Consider the following 20,644-nt stretch of genomic DNA (forward strand, 5'->3'; position numbering starts at 1 on the left):
GGGAAAGGGTAGGGAGGAATCATTCCACAGCATTTATGTTGAACAGGGTTCAGTAGGGAAGGTTGCAGTCTGGGTAATAGAAACAATCCTATTACACCTTGCTGCACTGACTGGGCAACCAAATTACCATTATACAGCTCTGTAATTCCAGCAAACCGTTCTTGCTATTGGGGTGTTACAGCCATTAACAGGGTTTATTACAAGGAAATATTTCTACTTCTTATTTGCGCTTGTGCTGTGCAGTTATATGTTCTAAAGCATTTTTTGGCTTGTATTAGTGGGAAAAAAGGGCTTTTTAGCTGTTGTGTGGTGAATTGCTAAAATTACAGCCCTTTTTGTCATGTATTAATGGCAAAAAATATATTTGTCATTCAGCGGTGCAGTTATATGTTCTAAAGCCTTTTGTGGCGTGTATAAGTAGAAAGAAATTAGGGCCTATTTGCCATTTAGCGGTGCAGTTATATGTTCTAAATCCCTTTTTGTCATTTATTAGTGGCAAAAGTAAAATATATTTGCTGTTCAGCGGTGCAGTTACATGTTCTAAAGATGTTTTTGTTTTGTAATGGTGGCAAAATAAAAATATATTTGCCATTCAATGGGGCAGTTATATGCTCTAAAGCCCTTTTGTCATGTATTAGTGGCAAAAGTAAAATATATTTGCCTTTTAGCGGTGCAGTTATATGTTCTAAAGACCTTTTTGTCATGTAATAGTGGCAAAATAAAATATATTTCCCGTTTAGCGGTGCAGTTATATGTTCTAAAGCCCTTTTTGTCGTGTATTAGTGGCAACATAAAATATATTTGCTGTTCCGTGGTGCAGTTATATGTTCTAAAGCCCTTTTTGTCGTGTATAAGTGGCAAAATAAAAATATATTTGCCGTTCAGTGGTGCAGTTATATGTTCTAAAGCGTTCTGTGGTGTGTATAAGTGGAAAAAAATAAGGGCCTATTTGCCGTTCAGCGGTGCAGTTATATACTCTAAAGCACTTTTTGTCGTGCATTAGTGGCAAGATAAAAATATATTTGCCGTTCAGCAGTGCAGTTATATGTTCTAAAGCCCTTTTTGTTATGTATAAGTGGCAAAATAAAAATACATTTGCCGTTCAGCGGTGCAGTTATATGTTCTGAAACCCTTTCTTTCTTGTATTAGTAACAAACGTAAAATATATATGCCGTTAAGTGGTGCAGTTATATGTTCTAAATACCTTTTTGTTGTGTATTAGTGGTAAAAGTAAAATATGTTTGCCTTTTAGCGGTGCAGTTATATGTTCTAAAGCCCTTTTTGTTGTGTATTAGTGGCAAAAGTAAAATATATTTGCCGTTCAGTGGTGCAGTTATATGTTCTAAAGACGTTTTTGTTGTGTAATAGTGGCAAAATAAAAATATATTTGCCATTCAGTGGTGCAGTTATATGTTCTAAAGCCCTTTTTGTTATCTATTAGTGGCAAACGTTAAATATATTTGCCGTTCAGCGGGGCAGTTATATGTTCTAAAGCCCTTTTTGTCATGTATTAGTGGCAAAAGTGAAATATATTTGCCGTTCAGCGGTGCAGTTATATGTTTTAAAGACTTTTTTTATGTAATAATGGCAAAATAAAAAATATATTTGCTATTCAGCGGTGCAGTTATATGTTCTAAAACCCTTTTTGTCATATATTAGTGGCCTACATTTTTCTGGTGCAGACATAGGTCGCAGTAGAGTAAGATGGCGTGCCAGCAGGAGTCGCAGCGAGATGCCTAAGCTCCTGGTGTCAGCTAGCGGTTGTGTCTTGACCAGCAACCCAGCGGTTCTTGAATGGTTGACTTGATCTTCGACTTCGTTGCAAGTGACATCAGACACCCCCAGCCAAGAGTCGGTGGGTTCGTCCGACATAACCCTTAGTTGGCATGGCCCGGGAGCAGGACCTGTGCTTTCACCTGTCATCAACCTGCCTCTGTCCTTTTCTGTTCCCTCTGCCAGAGAAGTAGTGTATGCTGTGGGCTCAGCTTCACTATACAGTGAGGACGAGCTACCAGAAGACAGTCAGCAGCTACTGGCAAGCCAAGATGTGGAGGAGACATCCGCCGCTTCCTCCGCTAGGTGGGCAAGTAGTGATGAGGAGAATGGCGTGGGAGTTGGTGTTGCGAGCGGTCAGGCCACTGACGCAGAGACGGTTGAGGAGGACATAAGTGAAGTGCAGACAGTACTCGATGATGATGATGTAGCTGATCGCACTTGGGAGTCGGGTGACGAAGGTGTTTCATTTTATTTATTTATATAATAATGTAATATTATAAAATCCGGTGTCTCCATAATAGATCTGCAGCATGGGGGCCCCGTATGGCTTTTACACACTTTCAAAATAATCCTTCAGCGGGGCGAATAGATGCCGGATGACCGGAACACTCCATGATCTTCCCAGGAGCTTCTGTCAGGAGGAGCGGTTCATTTCTGAGACGTTTGTATAGTGCGGGGGGAATCTGAAGACCCTCTCCATCTCCGTGCACCAAAGGATGTTCTCCTTCCCATCCATGATGACTGGGAACTCGTGATGTTTTCCCTGACGAAGATACCAGGGGCTGGTAGTTATGGTTTGAATCTTGATGAACTTCGCAACTCTTCCGGGCTCCAAGCAATCTTGAAGCTTTGTCTTCTCATTGTCTGTAACTACTAGAGGCCTGTTCATGCCAGACAGGTTCCCCCAAAAGTATATGGCTCGATGAGCAGCCGATACCGCACTTGCATCAATATTAACCACCTCAGCTCCCCTAGCTTAAACCCCCTTAATGACCAGACCACTTTTTACAATTCTGCACTACACTAGTTTCACGGTTTATTGCTCGGTCATACAATTTACCACCCAAATGAATTTTACCTCCTTATCTTCTTACTAATAGAGCTTTCATTTGGTGGTATTTCATTGCTGCTGACATTTTTACTTTTTTTGTTATTAATCAAAATTGACCGAAACTTTTGCAAAAAAATGAAATTTTTCACTTTCTGTTGTAAAATTTTTCAAACAAAACTACATTTCTATATAAATTTTTCTCTACATTTATTGTTCTACATGTCTTTGATAAAAAAATTTGCAATAAGTGTATATTTATTGGTTTGGGCAAAAGTTATAGTGTTTACAAACTATGGTCCAAAAATGTGAATTTTTTTTTGCACAAGTTAGCGGAAATTATTATTATTATTTTTTTTTCTTACAAAGTCTCATATTCCACTAACTTGTGACAAAAAATAAAATCTCACATGAACTCACCATACCCCTCACGGAATCCAAATGCGTAAAAACTTTTAGACATTTATATTCCAGACTTCTTCTCACGCTTTAGGGCCCCTAAAATGCCCCACATGTGACCCCATTTTGGAAAGAAGACACCCCAAGGTATTTTGTGAGGGGCATGGCGAGTTCATGTAAAATTTTATTTTTGTCACAAGTTAGTGGAATATGAGGCTTTGTAAGAAAAAAAAAAATTTAAAAAATCATTTTCCGCTAACTTGTGCCAAAAAAAAAAAATATTCTAGGAACTCGCCATGCCCCTCACGGAATACCTTGGGGTGTCTTCTTTCCAAAATGGGGTCACTTGTGGGGTATTTATACTGCCCTGGCATTTTAGGGGCCCTAAAGCGTGAGAAGTAGTCTGGAATCCAAATGCCTAAAAATGCCCTCCTAAAAGGTACTCATTGGAATTTTGGCCCCTTTGTGCACCTAGGCTGCAAAAAAGTGTCACACATGTGGTATCGCCGTACTCAGGAAAAGTAGGGCAATGTGTTTTGGGGTGTCTTTTTACATATACCCATGCTGGGTGAGAGAAATATCTCTGTAAAATGACAACTTTGTATAAAAAAATTTGAAAAGTTGCCTTTTACAGAGATATCTATCTCACCCAGCATGGGTATATGTAAAAATACACCCCAAAACACATTGCCCTACTTCTTCTGAGTACGGCGATACCACATGTGTGACACTTTTTTCCAGCCTAGGTGCCCAAAGGGGCCCAAATTCTAAAGAGCACCTTTAGGATTTCACAGGGCATATTTTAGGCATTTGGATTCCAGACTTCTTCTCACACTTTAGGTCCCCTAAAATGCCAGGGCAGTATAAATACCCCACAAGTTACCCCATTTTGAAAAGAAGACACCCCAAGGTATTTCGTGATGGGCATAGTGAGTTCATGGAAGTTTTTTTTTTTTGTCACAAGTTAGTGGAATATGAGACTTTGTAAAAAAAAAAAAAAGAAAAGAAAAAAAAGTTCCATGAACTCACTATGCCCATCAGCGAATACCTTAGGGTGTCTACTTTCCGAAATGGAGTCATTTGTGGGGTGTTTCTACTGTCTGGCCATTGTAGAACCTCAGGAAACATGACAGGTGCTCAGAAAGTCAGAGCTGCTTCAAAATGCGGAAATTCACATTTTTGTACCATAGTTTGTAAACGCTATAACTTTTGCGCAAACCAATAAATATACACTTATTGAATTTTTTTTATCAAAGACATGTAGAACAATAAATTTAGAGAAAAATTTATATAGAAATGTAGTTTTAATTGAAAAATTTTACAACCGAAAGTGAAAAATGTCATTTTTTTGCAAAAATTTCGTTCAATTTCGATTAATAACAAAAAAAGTAAAAATGTCAGCAGCAATGAAATACCACCAAATGAAAGCTCTATTAGTGAAAAGAAAAGGAGGTAAAATTCATTTGGGTGGTAAGTTGTATGACCGAGCAATAAACCGTGAAAGTAGTGTAGTGCAGAATTGTAAAAAGTGGTCTGGTCATTAAGGGTGTTTAAGCTAGGAGAGCTGAGGTGGTTAATTGTGAACAGACCAAAAGCGATTGGCTGGATAATTTTGCATAGAAAAAACATTAATTTTCTTTGTGATCATCTAAGGTGATCATTAAAGCCTACTAGGCCAACAATGGGCCCACACTGCAGAATCATTGTTTTCTGGGTCACTTAACTGTCACTGAACTACCTCAGCACGACCATAGGCTTTGAAAAACTGCCATCGCATGCAATCTCCCAAACGTACACACGAGCACAGTCATCACTACACCAAGATTGACGCATAGAGGAATAAAATTTATGTCATGAGTGTGTCAACTATTGACAACTCTTTGCGGTTGTCTAAACTCTATTCGATACACGTCCCCTGATAGGGGACGTAATAGGGATTAAACTGCTAAGAATAGTACTACTTAACACACCACTCATATAGGGTGGCACAGTACATTGCACGGCGCACGCGCAGTGCCCCAAATTGGAAGTAAGAGGACCGACCAAGCATCTTTTTCCATCTCCCGGTTCCTAAAATCTATTCCATACACCGGCCCCTGATAGGGGACAAAACAGAGATTAAACTGGTAAGAACAGATTTTTTTAATAAGAGAAAACAGCCTCTGCGGAACTGGGTATTTTTTGGCCGCGTTACTGAACGCTCATGCACAATGGCTGTAGGCTCATGCGTCCTTTTGCGGAGGTGACAAACCTGGTCAGTCAAACCCAAGGCAACATCATCGACCTAATCCCATATGCGTTTTTTCTGGAGCGTGCCCTGCGAAGAGTGCTGGATCAGGCCGTAGATGAGCATGAAGAGGAAGAGTTGTGGTCACCATCACCACCAGAAGAAGCCTTGTTGTCGTCGATTGCTGGACCTGCAGCAACGCAGAGAGAGAAGTCTGAAGAAGAGGAGTCAGAGGAGGAAGGTGGCTTTGAGGAGGTGGAAGACCAACCACAGCAGGGGTCCCAGGGGGCTTGTTGTCACCTTTCGGGGACCCTTGGTGTTGTACGTGGCTGGGTGAAGAAAGAGACCTTCAATGACGTCAGTGAGGACAAGGAACGGGACATGGCTAGCTTGGTATCCAACCTTGTGCAAATGGGGAGTTTGCGGTTGTGCAAATGGACTGTTTGCGGTGCGTTAAATGAGGAGTTTGGTCTGTCAGAGTTTGGTCTGTCACTGTGAAGCGGGCGTAACCCTTACAGTACCTGATCGATCCAACATCATACCTGATCGTATACACACACTGGATGTTTTAAAGCACGTTATTCCAAACTACACTGCTCAAAAAAATAAAGGGAACACTTAAACAACACAATGTAACTCCAAGTCAATCACACTTCTGTGAAATCAAACTGTCCACTTAGAAAGCAACACTGAGTGACAATCAAATTTCACATGCTGTTGTGCAAATGGGATAGACAACAGGTGGAAATTATAGGCAATTAGCAAGACACCCCCAATAAAGGAGTGGTTCTGACCACTTCTCAGTTCCTATGCTTCCTGGCTGATGTTTTGGTCACTTTTAAATTCTGCCGGTGCTTTCATTCTAGGGGTAGCATGAGACGGAGTCTACAACCCACACAAGTGGCTCAGGTAGTGCAGCTTATCCAGGATGGCACATCAATGCGAGCTGTGGCAAGAAGGTTTGCTGTGTCTGTCAGCGTAGTGTCCAGAGCATGGAGGCGCTACCAGGAGACAGGCCAGTACATCAGGAGACGCGGAGGAGGCCGTAGGAGGGCAACAACCAAGCAGCAGAACCGCTACCTCCGCCTTTGTGCAAGGAGGAACAGGAGGAGCACTGCCAGAGCCCTGCAAAATGACCTCCAGCAGGACACAAATGTGCATGTGTCTGCTCAAACGGTCAGAAACAGACTCCATGAGGGTGATATGAGGGCCCGACGTCCACAGGTGGGGGTTGTGCTTATAGCCCAACACCGTGCAGGACGTTTGGCATTTGCCAGAGAACACCAAGATTGGCAAATTCGCCACTGGCGCCCTGTGCTCTTCACAGATGAAGAAGGTTCACACTGAGCACATGTGACAGACGTGACAGAGTCTTGAGATGCCGTGGAGAACGTAATGCTGCCTGCAACATCCTCCAGCATGACCGGTTTGGCATTGGGTCAGTAATGGTGTGGGGTGGCATTTCTTTGGAGGGCCGCACAGCCCTCCATGTGCTCGCCAGAGGTAGCCTGACTGCCATTAGGTACCGAGATGAGATCCTCAGACCCCTTGTGAGACCATATGCTAGTGCGGTTGGCCCTGGGATCCTCCTAATGCAAGACAATGCTAGACCTCATGTGGCTGGAGTGTGTCAGCAGTTCCTGCAAGACGAAGGCATTGATGCTATGGACTAGCCCGCCCGTTCCCCAGACCTGAATCCAATTGAGCACATCTGGGACATAACGTTTCCCTCTATCCACCAACGTCACGTTGCACCACAGACTGTCCAGGAGTTGGCAGATGCATAAGTCCAGGTCTGGGAGGAGATCCCTCAGGAGACCGTCCGCCACCTCATCAGGAGCATACACAGGCGTTGTAGGGAGGTCATACAGGCACGTGGAGGCCACACACACTACTGAGCCTCATTTTGACTTGTTTTAAGGACATTACATCAAAGTTGGATCAGCCTGTAGTGTGTTTTTCCACTTTAATTTTGAGGGTGACTACAAATCCAGACCTCCATGGGTTAAAAAAATTGATTTCCATTTTTTTTTTTTGTGTGAATTTGTTGTCAGCACATTCAACTATGTAAAGAACAAAGTATTTCAGAAGAATATTTAATTAATTCAGTTCTAGTATGTGTTATTTTTGTGTTCCCTTTATTTTTTTGAGCAGTGTATTTAGGAATGTTAGGTGATTTATGCCCTTTATGGATTAAAACCCGACTATGCGTCAACTACGTAATTTTCCATGGGAGTTTTGCCATGGATCCCCCTCCGGCATGCCGCAGTCCAGGTGTTAGTCCCCTTGAAACAACTTTTCCATCACTATTGTGGCCAGAAAGAGTCCCTGTGGATTTCAAAATTCGCCTGCCTATTGAAGTCTATGGCGGTTCGCCCGTTCGCGAACATTTGCGGAAATTCACGTTCGCCGTTCGCAAACGTAAAATGTTATGTTCGCGACATCTCTAATGTTCATGTCCCTCACTTATGTTTTCACGGAGAGTGGGCTTTAGACAAGACTTTACATAAAGGCAAACCCTTCCCCCTCTCTGGCTTTGACGATCCTTTCTAAACAGACTGTAACCTTGTACATTAACTGCCCAGTCATAGCTATCATCCAGCCATGTTTCTGTTATTCCCACTATGTCATAGTTCTCCTCACACATCACTAATTCCAGCTCCCCAGTTTTATTAGTCAGGCTTCTGGCATTAGTATACACTGCGTGCAGAATTATCAGGCAAATGAGTATTTTGACCACATCATCCTCTTTATGCATGTTGTCTTACTACAAGCTGTATAGGCTCGAAAGCCTACTACCAATTAAGCATATTAGGTGATGTGCATCTCTGTAATGAGAAGGGGTGTGGTCTAATGACATCAACACCCTATATTAGGTGTGCATAATTATTAGGCAACTTCCTTTCCTTTGGCAAAATGGGTCAAAAGAAGGACTTGACAGGCTCAGAAAAGTCAAAAATAGTGAGATATCTTGCAGAGGGATGCAGCACTCTTAAAATTGCAAAGCTTCTGAAGTGTGATCATCGAACAATCAAGCGTTTCATTCAAAATAGTCAACAGGGTCGCAAGAAGCGTGTGTAAAAACCAAGGCGCAAAATAACTGCCCATGAACTGAGAAAAGTCAAGCGTGCAGCTGCCAAGATGCCACTTGCCACCAGTTTGGCCATATTTCAGAGCTGCAACATCACTGGAGTGCCCAAAAGCACAAGGTGTGCAATACTCAGAGACATGGCCAAGGTAAGAAAGGCTGAAAGACGACCACCACTGAACAAGACACACAAGCTGAAACGTCAAGACTGGGCCAAGAAATATCTCAAGACTGATTTTTCTAAGGTTTTATGGACTGATGAAATGAGAGTGAGTCTTGATGGGCCAGATGGATGGGCCCGTGGCTGGATTGGTAAAGGGCAGAGAGCTCCAGTCCGACTCAGACGCCAGCAAGGTGGAGGTGGAGTACTGGTTTGGGCTGGTATCATCAAAGATCAGCTTGTGGGGCCTTTTCGGGTTGAGGATGGAGTCAAGCTCAACTCCCAGTCCTACTGCCAGTTTCTGGAAGACACCTTCTTCAAGCAGTGGTACAGGAAGAAGTCTGCATTCTTCAAGAAAAACATGATTTTCATGCAGGACAATGCTCCATCACACGCGTCCAAGTACTCCACAGCGTGGCTGGCAAGAAAGGGTATAAAAGAAGAAAATCTAATGACATGGCCTCCTTGTTCACCTGATCTGAACCCCATTGAGAACCTGTGGTCCATCATCAAATGTGAGATATACAAGGAGGGAAAACAGTACACCTCTCTGAACAGTGTCTGGGAGGCTGTGGTTGCTGCTGCACGCAATGTTGATGGTGAACAGATCAAAACACTGACAGAATCCATGGATGGCAGGCTTTTGAGTGTCCTTGCAAGGAAAGGTGGCTATATTGGTCACTGATTTGTTTTTGTTTTGTTTTTGAATGTCAGAAATGTATATTTGTGAATGTTGAGATGTTATATTGGTTTCACTGGTAAAAATAAATAATTGAAATGGGTATATATTTGTTTTTTGTTAAGTTGCCTAATAATTATGCACACTAATAGTCACCTGCACACACAGATATCCCCCTAAAATAGCTAAAACTAAAAACAAACTAAAAACTACTTCCAAAAATATTCAGCTTTGATATTAATGAGTTTTTTGGGTTCATTGAGAACATGGTTGTTGTTCAATAATAAAATGAATCCTCAAAAATACAACTTGCCTAATAATTCTGCACTCCCTGTACATACATTTGAAAGGTTTTAAAGGTAGAGGTATTAAAAAAATTACCCATTTAGGGCAAAAATCTTAATTTTGCAGCCTTTACTACATATGTCATTGTGAGATACACCCTTTAGATACTGTTGTTCTATTCTGCTATTAAAAAAAACACCTATTTTGGGCAAAAAACTTAATTTTGCAACCTTTGCTGCATCTGTCATTTTGAGATACATGCGTTAGATACTGTTTTCTATTCTGTTATTAAAAAAACACCCATTTTGGGCAAGATCCTAAATTTGAGAAATATGAGGAGAGCATCAAATAAGGGACGTGACCCCGGTTGTGGTGCTGCTGGTGGAGTTCCTGTTGCAGGGAGAGGACATGGTCGATCTGTGCCAGCTACACGCACAAGTGAAACACCTTCCTCAGGTACGAGTAGGAGACAGAACCTTCAGCGGTATTTGGTCGGGCCTAATGTGGCGCTACGAATGGTGAGGCCAGAACAAGTACAGGCGATAGTAGATTAGGTTGCTGACAGTGCCTCCAGTTCCTTTACATTGATCTTTTAGCAGGAGACTGGGTGGGAGACAGAGTTGGCACCTGTAGCTGATGTCCACACAACCTGCATGACCAGGCATCTGAGGGCAAAGCACGAGCTGCAGTGGAGTAGACACCTCAAAAACCAAGAAAGGTCTCTGGCTCCTCCTGCTTCCTCTTCTGCTGAAGTCTCGGCCTCTTCATCCACCTCTGTAATGACAGTGCCACCTGCCACCCCGCAAACAGATCTGCCAGCAACACCACCACCTGTGTCACCACGCATCTCCACAATGTCACACGGAAGCGTTCAGCTCTCCATCTCCCAAACACTGGAGCGTAAGAGGAAGTACCCCCTACCCACCCGCGATCCCTGGCCCTGAATGCCAAAATTTCTAAATTACTGGCCTTTGAAATGCTGTCATTCCGTCTGGTGGAGACGGAGAGTTTTAAAAGCCTTATGGCGGTGGCTGTCCCACAGTACGTCGTGCCCAGCCGCCACTACTTTTCCAGGCGTGCCATCCCTTCCCTTCACAACCAAGTGGGGGATAAAATCAGGTGTGCACTGCGCAACGCCATCAGTGGCAAGGTGCACCTCACTACGGATACGTAGACCAGTAAGCACGGTCAGGGATGTTATATTTCCATAACAGCACACTGGGTAAATGCAGTGGCGGCTGAGCCTGAGGCGGATAGCAGTTTGGCGCATGTTCTTCCACCACCGAGGATTGCAGGGCGCTTCAGTTTGCCTCCTGTTGCTTCCTCCTCCTACTTCGCTTCCGCATCCTCTACCGGCTCCTCATCCATTCAGCATAACACCTTCACCACCAACTTCAGCACAGCCACGGGTAAACGACAGCAGGCAGTTTTAAAACTTATCTGTTTGGTGGACAAACCCCACACCGCGCAGGAGCTGTGGACGGGCCTTGAACAACAGACCGATGAGTGGTTGGTGCCAGTGAGCCTCAAGCCCGGCCTGTTGGTGTGCGATAATGGGCGAAATCTTGTATCAGCTCTGGGACTAGCCGGTTTGACGCACATCCCTTGCCTGGCGCATGTGCTGAATTTGGTGGTGCAGAGATTCTTTAAAAATTACCCCGATATGTCAGAGCTGCTGCATAAAATGCGTGCCGTCTGTGCGTGCTTTCGGCATTCTCACCCAGCGCTGCAGCATAACTTCGGCCTACCTGCTCGCCGCCTAATATACGACGTGCCCATAAGGTGGAACTCTACCTTGCACATGCTGGCCAGACTGTGCAGGCGATAGTGGAGTTTCAGCTGCAGCACGCACGGGTGAGTCGTTCTGCAGAACAGCACCACTTGACTGGGCCTCCATGCAAGACCTGTGTTCCTTGTTGCGCTGTTTCGAGTACTCCACCAACATGGCCAGTGCCGATAACGCCATTCTCAGCGTTTCTATCCCACTTCTATGCCTCCTTGAAAAACTGCTGCTTGCGATGATGGAAGAGGATGTGTCCTTTCCATCATCTACCGGTCCTGATGCTCCTGCTCCTCGTTTTCCTACTTATCGTCACTCATTTCGTCAGCAATGGATCACCGAAGCGATTGCCAAGAGACAACAGTATGTGTGCACTCATCCAATGTCACAGAAGCTGAACATGCTTCTTGCCAAGTTGCTAGTGCTGCAGTCTCTCCCTTACCAAGTGGTGGACTCTGCACCTTTCAGAGAACTGATGGCTTGTACCGAGCTGAGGTGGAGAGTTCCAAGCCGTCATTTCTTTGTCAAAAAGGTAGTACCAGACCTGCACACACATGTAGAACAGATGGTGGGCCAATCCTTGAGCCTGTCGGTGTCTGCCAAAGTGCATCGCAGCGCCGATGTGTGGAGCTGTAACTACGATCAGGGACAATACATGTCCTTTACGGCCCACTGGGTGAATGTGGTTTCTGCACAGCCACACCAGCAACTTGGCCAGGTGACGCCGCTTCTGCCTCCACATTTTCACGCCATTGATCCTGCAACAATGTCTACCTCTGCCACCTCATCCTCCACCGTGTCCTCAGCCTCCACTGCAGGGACAATTCACAGTGTCCCTCCAGCATTCCACATGTGCAGGGCACGGCGGTGTCACACTGTTCTGCACCTCGTTTGCTCCACAGTCAGGATCCGTTTTTTGGGGGTTATTGTTCTAACGGATCAGAGGGAGGGCAAAATAATCACTGACGTCAACACAAACTTACTGCTGACACCCTCTCCACTCTGTCGGGGGGCTCTACTTGCATAAGCGTTTAATAAAACAGGTTCTGTAGACATCTATGTGGAATCAGCTGACGGCGATGTAAATGAGTGTGCTTCTTCTTGGCGCTAACATTGACCTGTAAGGCTGAGTTCATACTTGAGTTATTTGGTCAGTTTTGGCCCCGTGACTGCCCAAACAAGTGAAGTGTGCAATGATTCTAAGAGCGACGCCTGTCATGTGCTTCTCATACGGACTCACAGTATTATTTCACTACCACAGCAGACTCCCTATGCGTGTTACTGCAGGCACAGTGTTCTAAACCACTATAAAGGCTCTCTGAAGCCAGGAAATAGCCTTTTTTTAACAAAATTCACCGCAAATATATTCAGATAGAACTTAACAAATAGTAAATGCCTTTATTTGTAGAATATTAGTAATATATTTTTCACATTATACAAATGTTACCTCTGGTTTCATTAAAGTTATTGTTTTAGTGTGAATATTTAATGATAACTTACTTTCACTCCAAACAGTTGTGGCCAGCCATATTTTAAAATACCACCATAGGTTCTTTCTGCAAAACTAGATTTGGTGTGTAATGCATATGTGACAGAGAGAATATTATTATTATTATTTATTATTATTAATAATAAAAATAATAATAATAATTACAGATGAGAGAAGTTTTAAAAAATTAGATTCAGCTGCTTTGCTGAATTTCGTAAAGAGAAATTTGATTTGTTACAATTTACTTTGTAACAAATCGTGTTCCATTTTATAGAGAAGGTGCAATGGCAGGGAATGGCGATAACATTGCCCCCCTCTTCCTCGTCATTTATTCCCTCAGATACCGCGATCAGTGCTGATTGCAGCATCTGAGAGTCACATTCAGCCTATCAGGGGGTTAATCAGGAGTTAAAACAAAAAATATATAAACTCACTTGATCTCAGAAAGGCCATTGCGGACTGTAACGGACCGTTTCAGCAGACAAGGGGTTAAAATCCGTTTAGGCGATGTGCCCCTTTCTGAGAGACAGGCACAGCTACTGCAGGATACACCAAACTCCCGAACTGGATACAAAGTAGCACTCCAAACTGGAACCTCACGAATAGCTGCTAGCAGACGAACAGGAAAAGCATACAATCCTGGCAATCGGTCTTCTAACAGCATACGGCGAATCCCCCCAATAACGAGACAAGGCTCAGTTTTGAGGGTCAAGCAGTGGTCTGACTGTACTTGAAGTACAGCCTCTTTTATTCATAAAAAACAAACATAGTACTGCCCACAGGGGTTTGAAATACAACCAATCAGTATATTACAAGACATACAATGTAACTACAGCAACCAATCGTTCACGCCCCCAGAGGACCAGAATGAAGACTGTAACATAGGACAACATATCCCCACAATGCATCATGGTTTCCTCCTCTCTGTCCAGACAACCTGAAGAGCAATCCAATTATCTCTGAGGACAAAAGGAGATCGCCAATACACATGTGAGGACAACAGAACAGACATCACCATTTTAAACACACAATGGGACAATAGAAACACACCCAGCATATTCCCTCCCCTTATCCTGAGAGGAGACTCAATTATACATACAGTTAAACATACTTTCTACCCAACTTTCATAACTCTAAAACCATACATCACATAAAAATTACATATTCGCAATCAATCCATTCAGAGGAACAACATATAAAAAAATGGCATGAATCAGACCAGGGGTTCAAAAGTTAGTAAAATATCTTTTGGGCCCTGGCTGGCACATGGCTATCTGGCTCAAACCAGTTTTACAGAGCCCTCTTTCCTGGAGACAATGGGAAATAATCAAATTATATCCAGGGATAGAGGCAGACTCCATTGAGCACATGGTTGCAAAAAGACATAAAATACAATAAAATACACAAGGTTACATTTACTACATAAAATAAAGACATGCAACATATCCCCAGATAGCTTAGGTCTGAGCGCATATTATTGAATGGCGCTCAGACCACACACATACAGTTCAATTGCCATGGAGCTTAAGTTTTGTATGGGCTGATGATAGGGCCCATAATCCTGGGGCAAGAGGCCAGCAGCCAGTCCTCTCCAAAGCCCAGTGGCGAGGTTGGTTTCGCCACACGGACATCTTGATTGATTAAAACACGTCAATTGTGGTGCACGCTGATGTGCACTGATGATGTCACCACATCATCATGCTGGTCAGGTGCGGTGACGTCATCACTGATGACATCACCGTGCCTGCCCAGTGTGATGAAGTGGTAACGTCACAATCAGCGGTTGTGAGAATTGGCATGTTTTCTTTAATCAAGACTACCAGACAGGAGAGCCTCTTCGCCTCTATGTTTTATTCGTTACCAAGAAGCGCCAAGAAATTCGGCTTCGCGGCAAATCAAATTTTTTATGAAATTCGGATCGAATTTTACTTTATTAATGTTGATTCACTCAACACTAATAATAATTTATTTGAATGCACCATTAATTCTAATGGGCTGTAAATCAAGATATAAGAACAAGAGTGTACGTAGATTTACCAATTGCTGTCATTGTAGAGACCATAGAGAAGTTGGCTGTATCTTAACTCCCTATTAGAGTTGAGCGAACACCTGGATGTTCGGGTTCGACGAGTTCGGCCGAACTTTCGAAAAATGTTCGGGTTCGGGATCCGAACTCGACCCGAACTTCATCCCGAACCCGAACCCCATAGAAGTCAATGAGGACCCGAACTTTTGGGCACTAAAAAGGCTGTAAAACACACCCGGAAAGGGCTAGAGGGCTGCAAAAGGCAGCAAAATGTAGTTAAATCCCCTGCAAACAAATGTAGATAGGGAAATGATGAGTTAACATAAAATAAATAAAAATTAAACAATATTAATTGGAGTGAGGTCCCATAGCACAGAATCAGGCTTCAAGTCACCCACCAATGGAGAAGGTCACTTACTATTATTTTGACCACAGCACCCAGACAAAGGAGAGAGGTCCCACAGCAGAGAACCAGGCATCATATCACCCACCACAGGAGTAGGCCACCATTTAGTTACTTTGACCCCTACACCCAGACGGAGGAGAGAGGTTACACAGCAGAGAATCAGGCATTTAGATCACCCACCACAGGAGTAGGCCACCATTGAATCAGACCCCGGCAACCATGTCAGATGGCACAAACATAAGCTTTATATCAATCAGCACAGGAGAAGGCGACTTTGACAGACTTTGACCCCTACACCCGGACGGAGGAGAGAGGTTTCAAAGCAGAGAATCAGGCATTTAGATCACCCACCACAGGAGTAGGCCCCAATTTAATGGGACCCCGGCAACCATGTCAGATGGCACAACCATCAGCTTCATATCAATCAGCACAGGAGAAGGCGACTTTGAAAGACTTTGACCCCTACACCCAGACGGAGGAGAGAGGTTTCACAGCAGAGAATCAGGCATTTAGATCACCCACCACAGGAGTAGGCCCCCATTGAATCAGACCCTGGCAACCATGTCAGATGGCACAACCATCAGCTTTATATCAATCAGCACAGGAGAAGGCGACTTTGAAAGACTTTGACCCCTACACCCAGATGGAGGAGAGAGGTTTCACAGCAGAGAATCAGGCATCATATCAACCACCACAGGAGAAGCCACCATTTAGTTACTTTGACCCCTGCACCCAGGAAGAGGAGAGAGGCACCACAGCACATATTCTGGCATCATATCAGCCACCACAGGAGAAGCCACCATTGAGTTACTTTGACCCCCGCACCCAGGAAGAGGAGAGAGGCACCACAGCACATATTCTGGCATCATATCAGCCACCACAGGAGAAGCCACCATTGAGTTACTTTGACCCCCGCACCCAGGAAGAGGAAAGAGGCACCACAGCACATATTCTGGCATCATATCAGCCACCACAGGAGAAGCCACCATTGAGTTACTTTGACCCCTGCACCCAGGAAGAGGAGAGAGGCCCCACAGCACATATTCTGGCATCATATCAGCCACCACAGGAGAAGCCACCATTTAGTTACTTTGACCCCTTCACCCAAACAGAGGAGAGAGGTTCCACATCAGAGAATCAGGCATCATATCAACCACCACAGGAGTAGGCCACAATTTAATGGGACCCCGGCAACCATGTCAGATGGCACAACCATCAGCTTCATATCAATCAGCACAGGAGAAGGCGACTTTGAAAGACTTTGACCCCTACACTCAGACGGAGGAGAGAGGTTTCACAGCAGAGAATCAGGCATTTAGATCACCCACCACAGGAGTAGGCCCCCATTGAATCAGACCTTGGCAACCATGTCAGATGGCACAACCATCAGCTTTATATCAATCAGCACAGGAGAAGCCACCATTGAGTTACTTTGACCCCTGCACCCAGGAAGAGGAGAGAGGCCCCACAGCACATATTCTGGCATCATATCAGCCACCACAGGAGAAGCCACCATTGAGTTACTTTGACCCCCGCACCCAGGAAGAGGAGAGAGGCACCACAGCACATATTCTGGCATCATATCAGCCACCACAGGAGAAGCCACCATTGAGTTACTTTGACCCCTGCACCCAGGAAGAGGAGAGAGGCCCCACAGCACATATTCTGGCATCATACTAACCACCACAGGAGAAGCCACAATTGAGTTACTTTGACCCCTGCACCCAGGAAGAGGAGAGAGGCCCCACAGCACATATTCTGGCATCATATCAGCCACCACAGGAGAAGCCACCATTGAGTTACTTTGACCCCCGCACCCAGGAAGAGGAGAGAGGCACCACAGCACATATTCTGGCATCATATCAGCCACCACAGGAGAAGCCACCATTGAGTTACTTTGACCCCTGCACCCAGGAAGAGGAGAGAGGCCCCACAGCACATATTCTGGCATCATACTAACCACCACAGGAGAAGCCACCATTGAGTTACTTTGACCCCTGCACCCAGGAAGAGGAGAGAGGCCCCACAGCACATATTCTGGCATCATATCAGCCACCACAGGAGAAGCCACCATTGAGTTACTTTGACCCCCGCACCCAGGAAGAGGAGAGAGGCACCACAGCACATATTCTGGCATCATATCAGCCACCACAGGAGAAGCCACCATTGAGTTACTTTGACCCCTGCACCCAGGAAGAGGAGAGAGGCCCCACAGCACATATTCTGGCATCATACTAACCACCACAGGAGAAGCCACCATTGAGTTACTTTGACCCCTGCACCCAGGAAGAGGAGAGAGGCCCCACAGCACATATTCTGGCATCATATCAGCCACCACAGGAGAAGCCACCATTGAGTTACTTTGACCCCCGCACCCAGGAAGAGGAGAGAGGCACCACAGCACATATTCTGGCATCATATCAGCCACCACAGGAGAAGCCACCATTGAGTTACTTTGACCCCCGCACCCAGGAAGAGGAGAGAGGCACCACAGCACATATTCAGGCATCATATCACACACCACAGGAGAAGGCCTCTTTCAGTGATTTAGGCCTTTGGACCCAGACAGAGGAGAGAGGCACCACAGCACATATTCTGGCATCATATCAGCCACCACAGGAGAAGCCACCATTGAGTTACTTTGACCCCTGCACCCAGGAAGAGGAGAGAGGCCCCACAGCACATATTCTGGCATCATATCAGCCACCACAGGAGAAGCCACCATTTAGTTACTTTGACCCCTGCACCCAGGAAGAGGAGAGAGGCACCACAGCACATATTCTGGCATCATATCAGCCACCACAGGAGAAGCCACCATTTAGTTACTTTGACCCCTTCACCCAAACAGAGGAGAGAGGTTCCACATCAGAGAATCAGGCATCATATCAACCACCACAGGAGTAGGCCACAATTTAGTTTATTTGACCCCTGCACCCAGGAAGAGGAGAGAGGCCCCACAGCACATATTCTGGCATCATATCACACACCACAGGAGAAGGCCTCTTTCAGTGATTTAGGCCTTTGGACCCAGACAGAGGAGAGAGGTCAGAGATTAGCTTCATATCCCCCAGCACAGCAGAAGACCGCTTTATTTGACTTAGGCCTCAGCACCCAGACAGAAGACAGAGGTAGCATGGCAGAGGTTATGGCTTCATGTCACCCGTTAGTTTAACCGGCCACTTTCATCTGGTTAGGCCCCGGCGCCCAGACAGAGAAGAGTTTCATTCAACTGTGGGTTTCATAAAATTTGTATCAAATAAAGAAGTGGCCCGTAGCACAACAAGACATGTTTTAGGCAGTTAATAAGAACTACTCTGCACAAGGGAGGGACAGGTCCTGTGGGATCCATGCCTGGTTCATCTTTATGAAGGTCAGCTTGTCCACGTTGGCTGTGGACAGGCGGCTGCGCTTGTCAGTAATGACGCCCCCTGCCGTGCTGAATACGCGTTCAGATAAAACGCTGGCCGCCGGGCAGGAAAGCACCTCCAAGGCATAACATGCTAACTCTGGCCACGTGGACAATTTCGAAACCCAGTAGTTGAATGGGGCCGAACCATCCGTCAGGATGTGGAGGGGTGTGCAGACATACTGTTCAACCATGTTAGTGAAATGCTGCCTCCTGCTAACACGTTCCGTATCAGGTGTCGGTGCAGATAGCTGTGGCGTGGAGACAAAACTTTTCCACATTTCTGCCATGCTAACCCTGCCCTCAGATGAGCTGGCCGTGACACAGCTGCGTTGGCGACCTCTTGCCACTCCTCTGCCTTCACCTTCCACCTGTTCCCCTGTGACATGTGGGAATGCTCTCAAGAGCGCCTCTATCAGCGTGCGCTTGTACTCGCGCATCTTACGGTCGCGCTCCAGTTCAGGAATTAAAGTGGGCACATTGTCTTTATACCGGGGATCCAGCAGGGTGGCCACCCAGTAGTCTGCACACGTTAAAACGTGGGCAACTCTGCTGTCGTTGCGCAGGCATTGGAGCATATATTCGCTCATGTGGGCCAGGCTACCCATGGGTAAGGACAAGCTGTCCTCTGTGGGAGGCGTATCGTCATCGTCCACCGTATCCCCCCAGCCACGCACCAGTGATGGGCCTGGGCTGCCACCCCGCTGTGAACTTGCGTCATCCTCGTCCCCCTCCACCTCCTCCTCCTCATCCTCCTCGTCCTCCAGTACAGTGCCTTGGCTGGCGACTTGTGAACCTGTCCTCTGCTGCTTAAACAAACCTCCCTCTGAGCCACTTCGAACAGACTGGCCCGAAAGTGTTAGAAACGAGCCCTCATCCTCCTCCTCCTCCTCCACCTGGGCCACCTCCTCTAACATCATTGCCCTAAGTGTTTTCTCAAGGAGACATAGAAGTGGTATTGTAACGCTGATAACAGTGTCCTCGCCACTGGCCATGTTGGTGGAGTACTCGAAACAGCGCAGCAGGGCACACAGGTCTCGCATGGAGGCCCAATCATTGGTGGTGAAGTGGTGCTGTTCGGCAGTACGACTGACGCGAGCGTGCTGCAGCTGAAACTCCACTATGGCCTGCTGCTGCTCGCACAGTCTCTCCAGCATGTGCAAGGTGGAGTTCCACCGGGTGGGCACGTCGCATATGAGGCGGTGAGCGGGAAGGCCGAAGTTCCGCTGCAGCGCAGACAGGCGAGCAGCGGCAGGATGTGAACGGCGGAAGCGCGCACAGACGGCCCGCACTTTATGCAGCAGCTCTGACATGTTGGGGTAGTGGTGAATGAACCTCTGCACCACCAAGTTCAGCACATGCGCCAGGCAAGGGATGTGCGTCAAACCGGCTAGTCCCAGAGCTGCCACGAGATTTCGCCCATTATCGCATACCACCAGGCCTGGCTTGAGGCCCACCGGCAGAAACCACTCGTCGGTCTGTTGTTCAATACCCCGCCACAACTCCTTTGCGCTGTGGGGCCTGTCCCCCAAACATATGAGTTTCAGAATGGCCTGCTGACGTTTACCCCGGGCTGTGCTGAAGTTGGTGGTGAAGGTGTGTGGCTGACCGGATGAGCTGGTGGAAGCAGTGGAGGAGGAAGCCGAGTAGGAGGAGGAGGCTACAGGAGGCAGAGAATGATGCCCTGCGATCCTAGGGGGCGGAAGGACGTGCGCCAAGGAACTGTCCGCCGGGGGCCCAGCCGCCACTACATTCATCCAGTGTGCAGTTAGTGAGATATAGCGTCCCTGGCCGTGCTTACTGGTCCACGTATCTGTGGTTAGGTGGACCTTGCCACAAATGGCGTTGCGCAGTGCACACTTGATTTTATCGGAC

Source organism: Bufo bufo, chromosome 3 (genome assembly GCF_905171765.1).
Source record: "Bufo bufo chromosome 3, aBufBuf1.1, whole genome shotgun sequence".
NCBI lineage: Eukaryota > Metazoa > Chordata > Amphibia > Anura > Bufonidae > Bufo > Bufo bufo.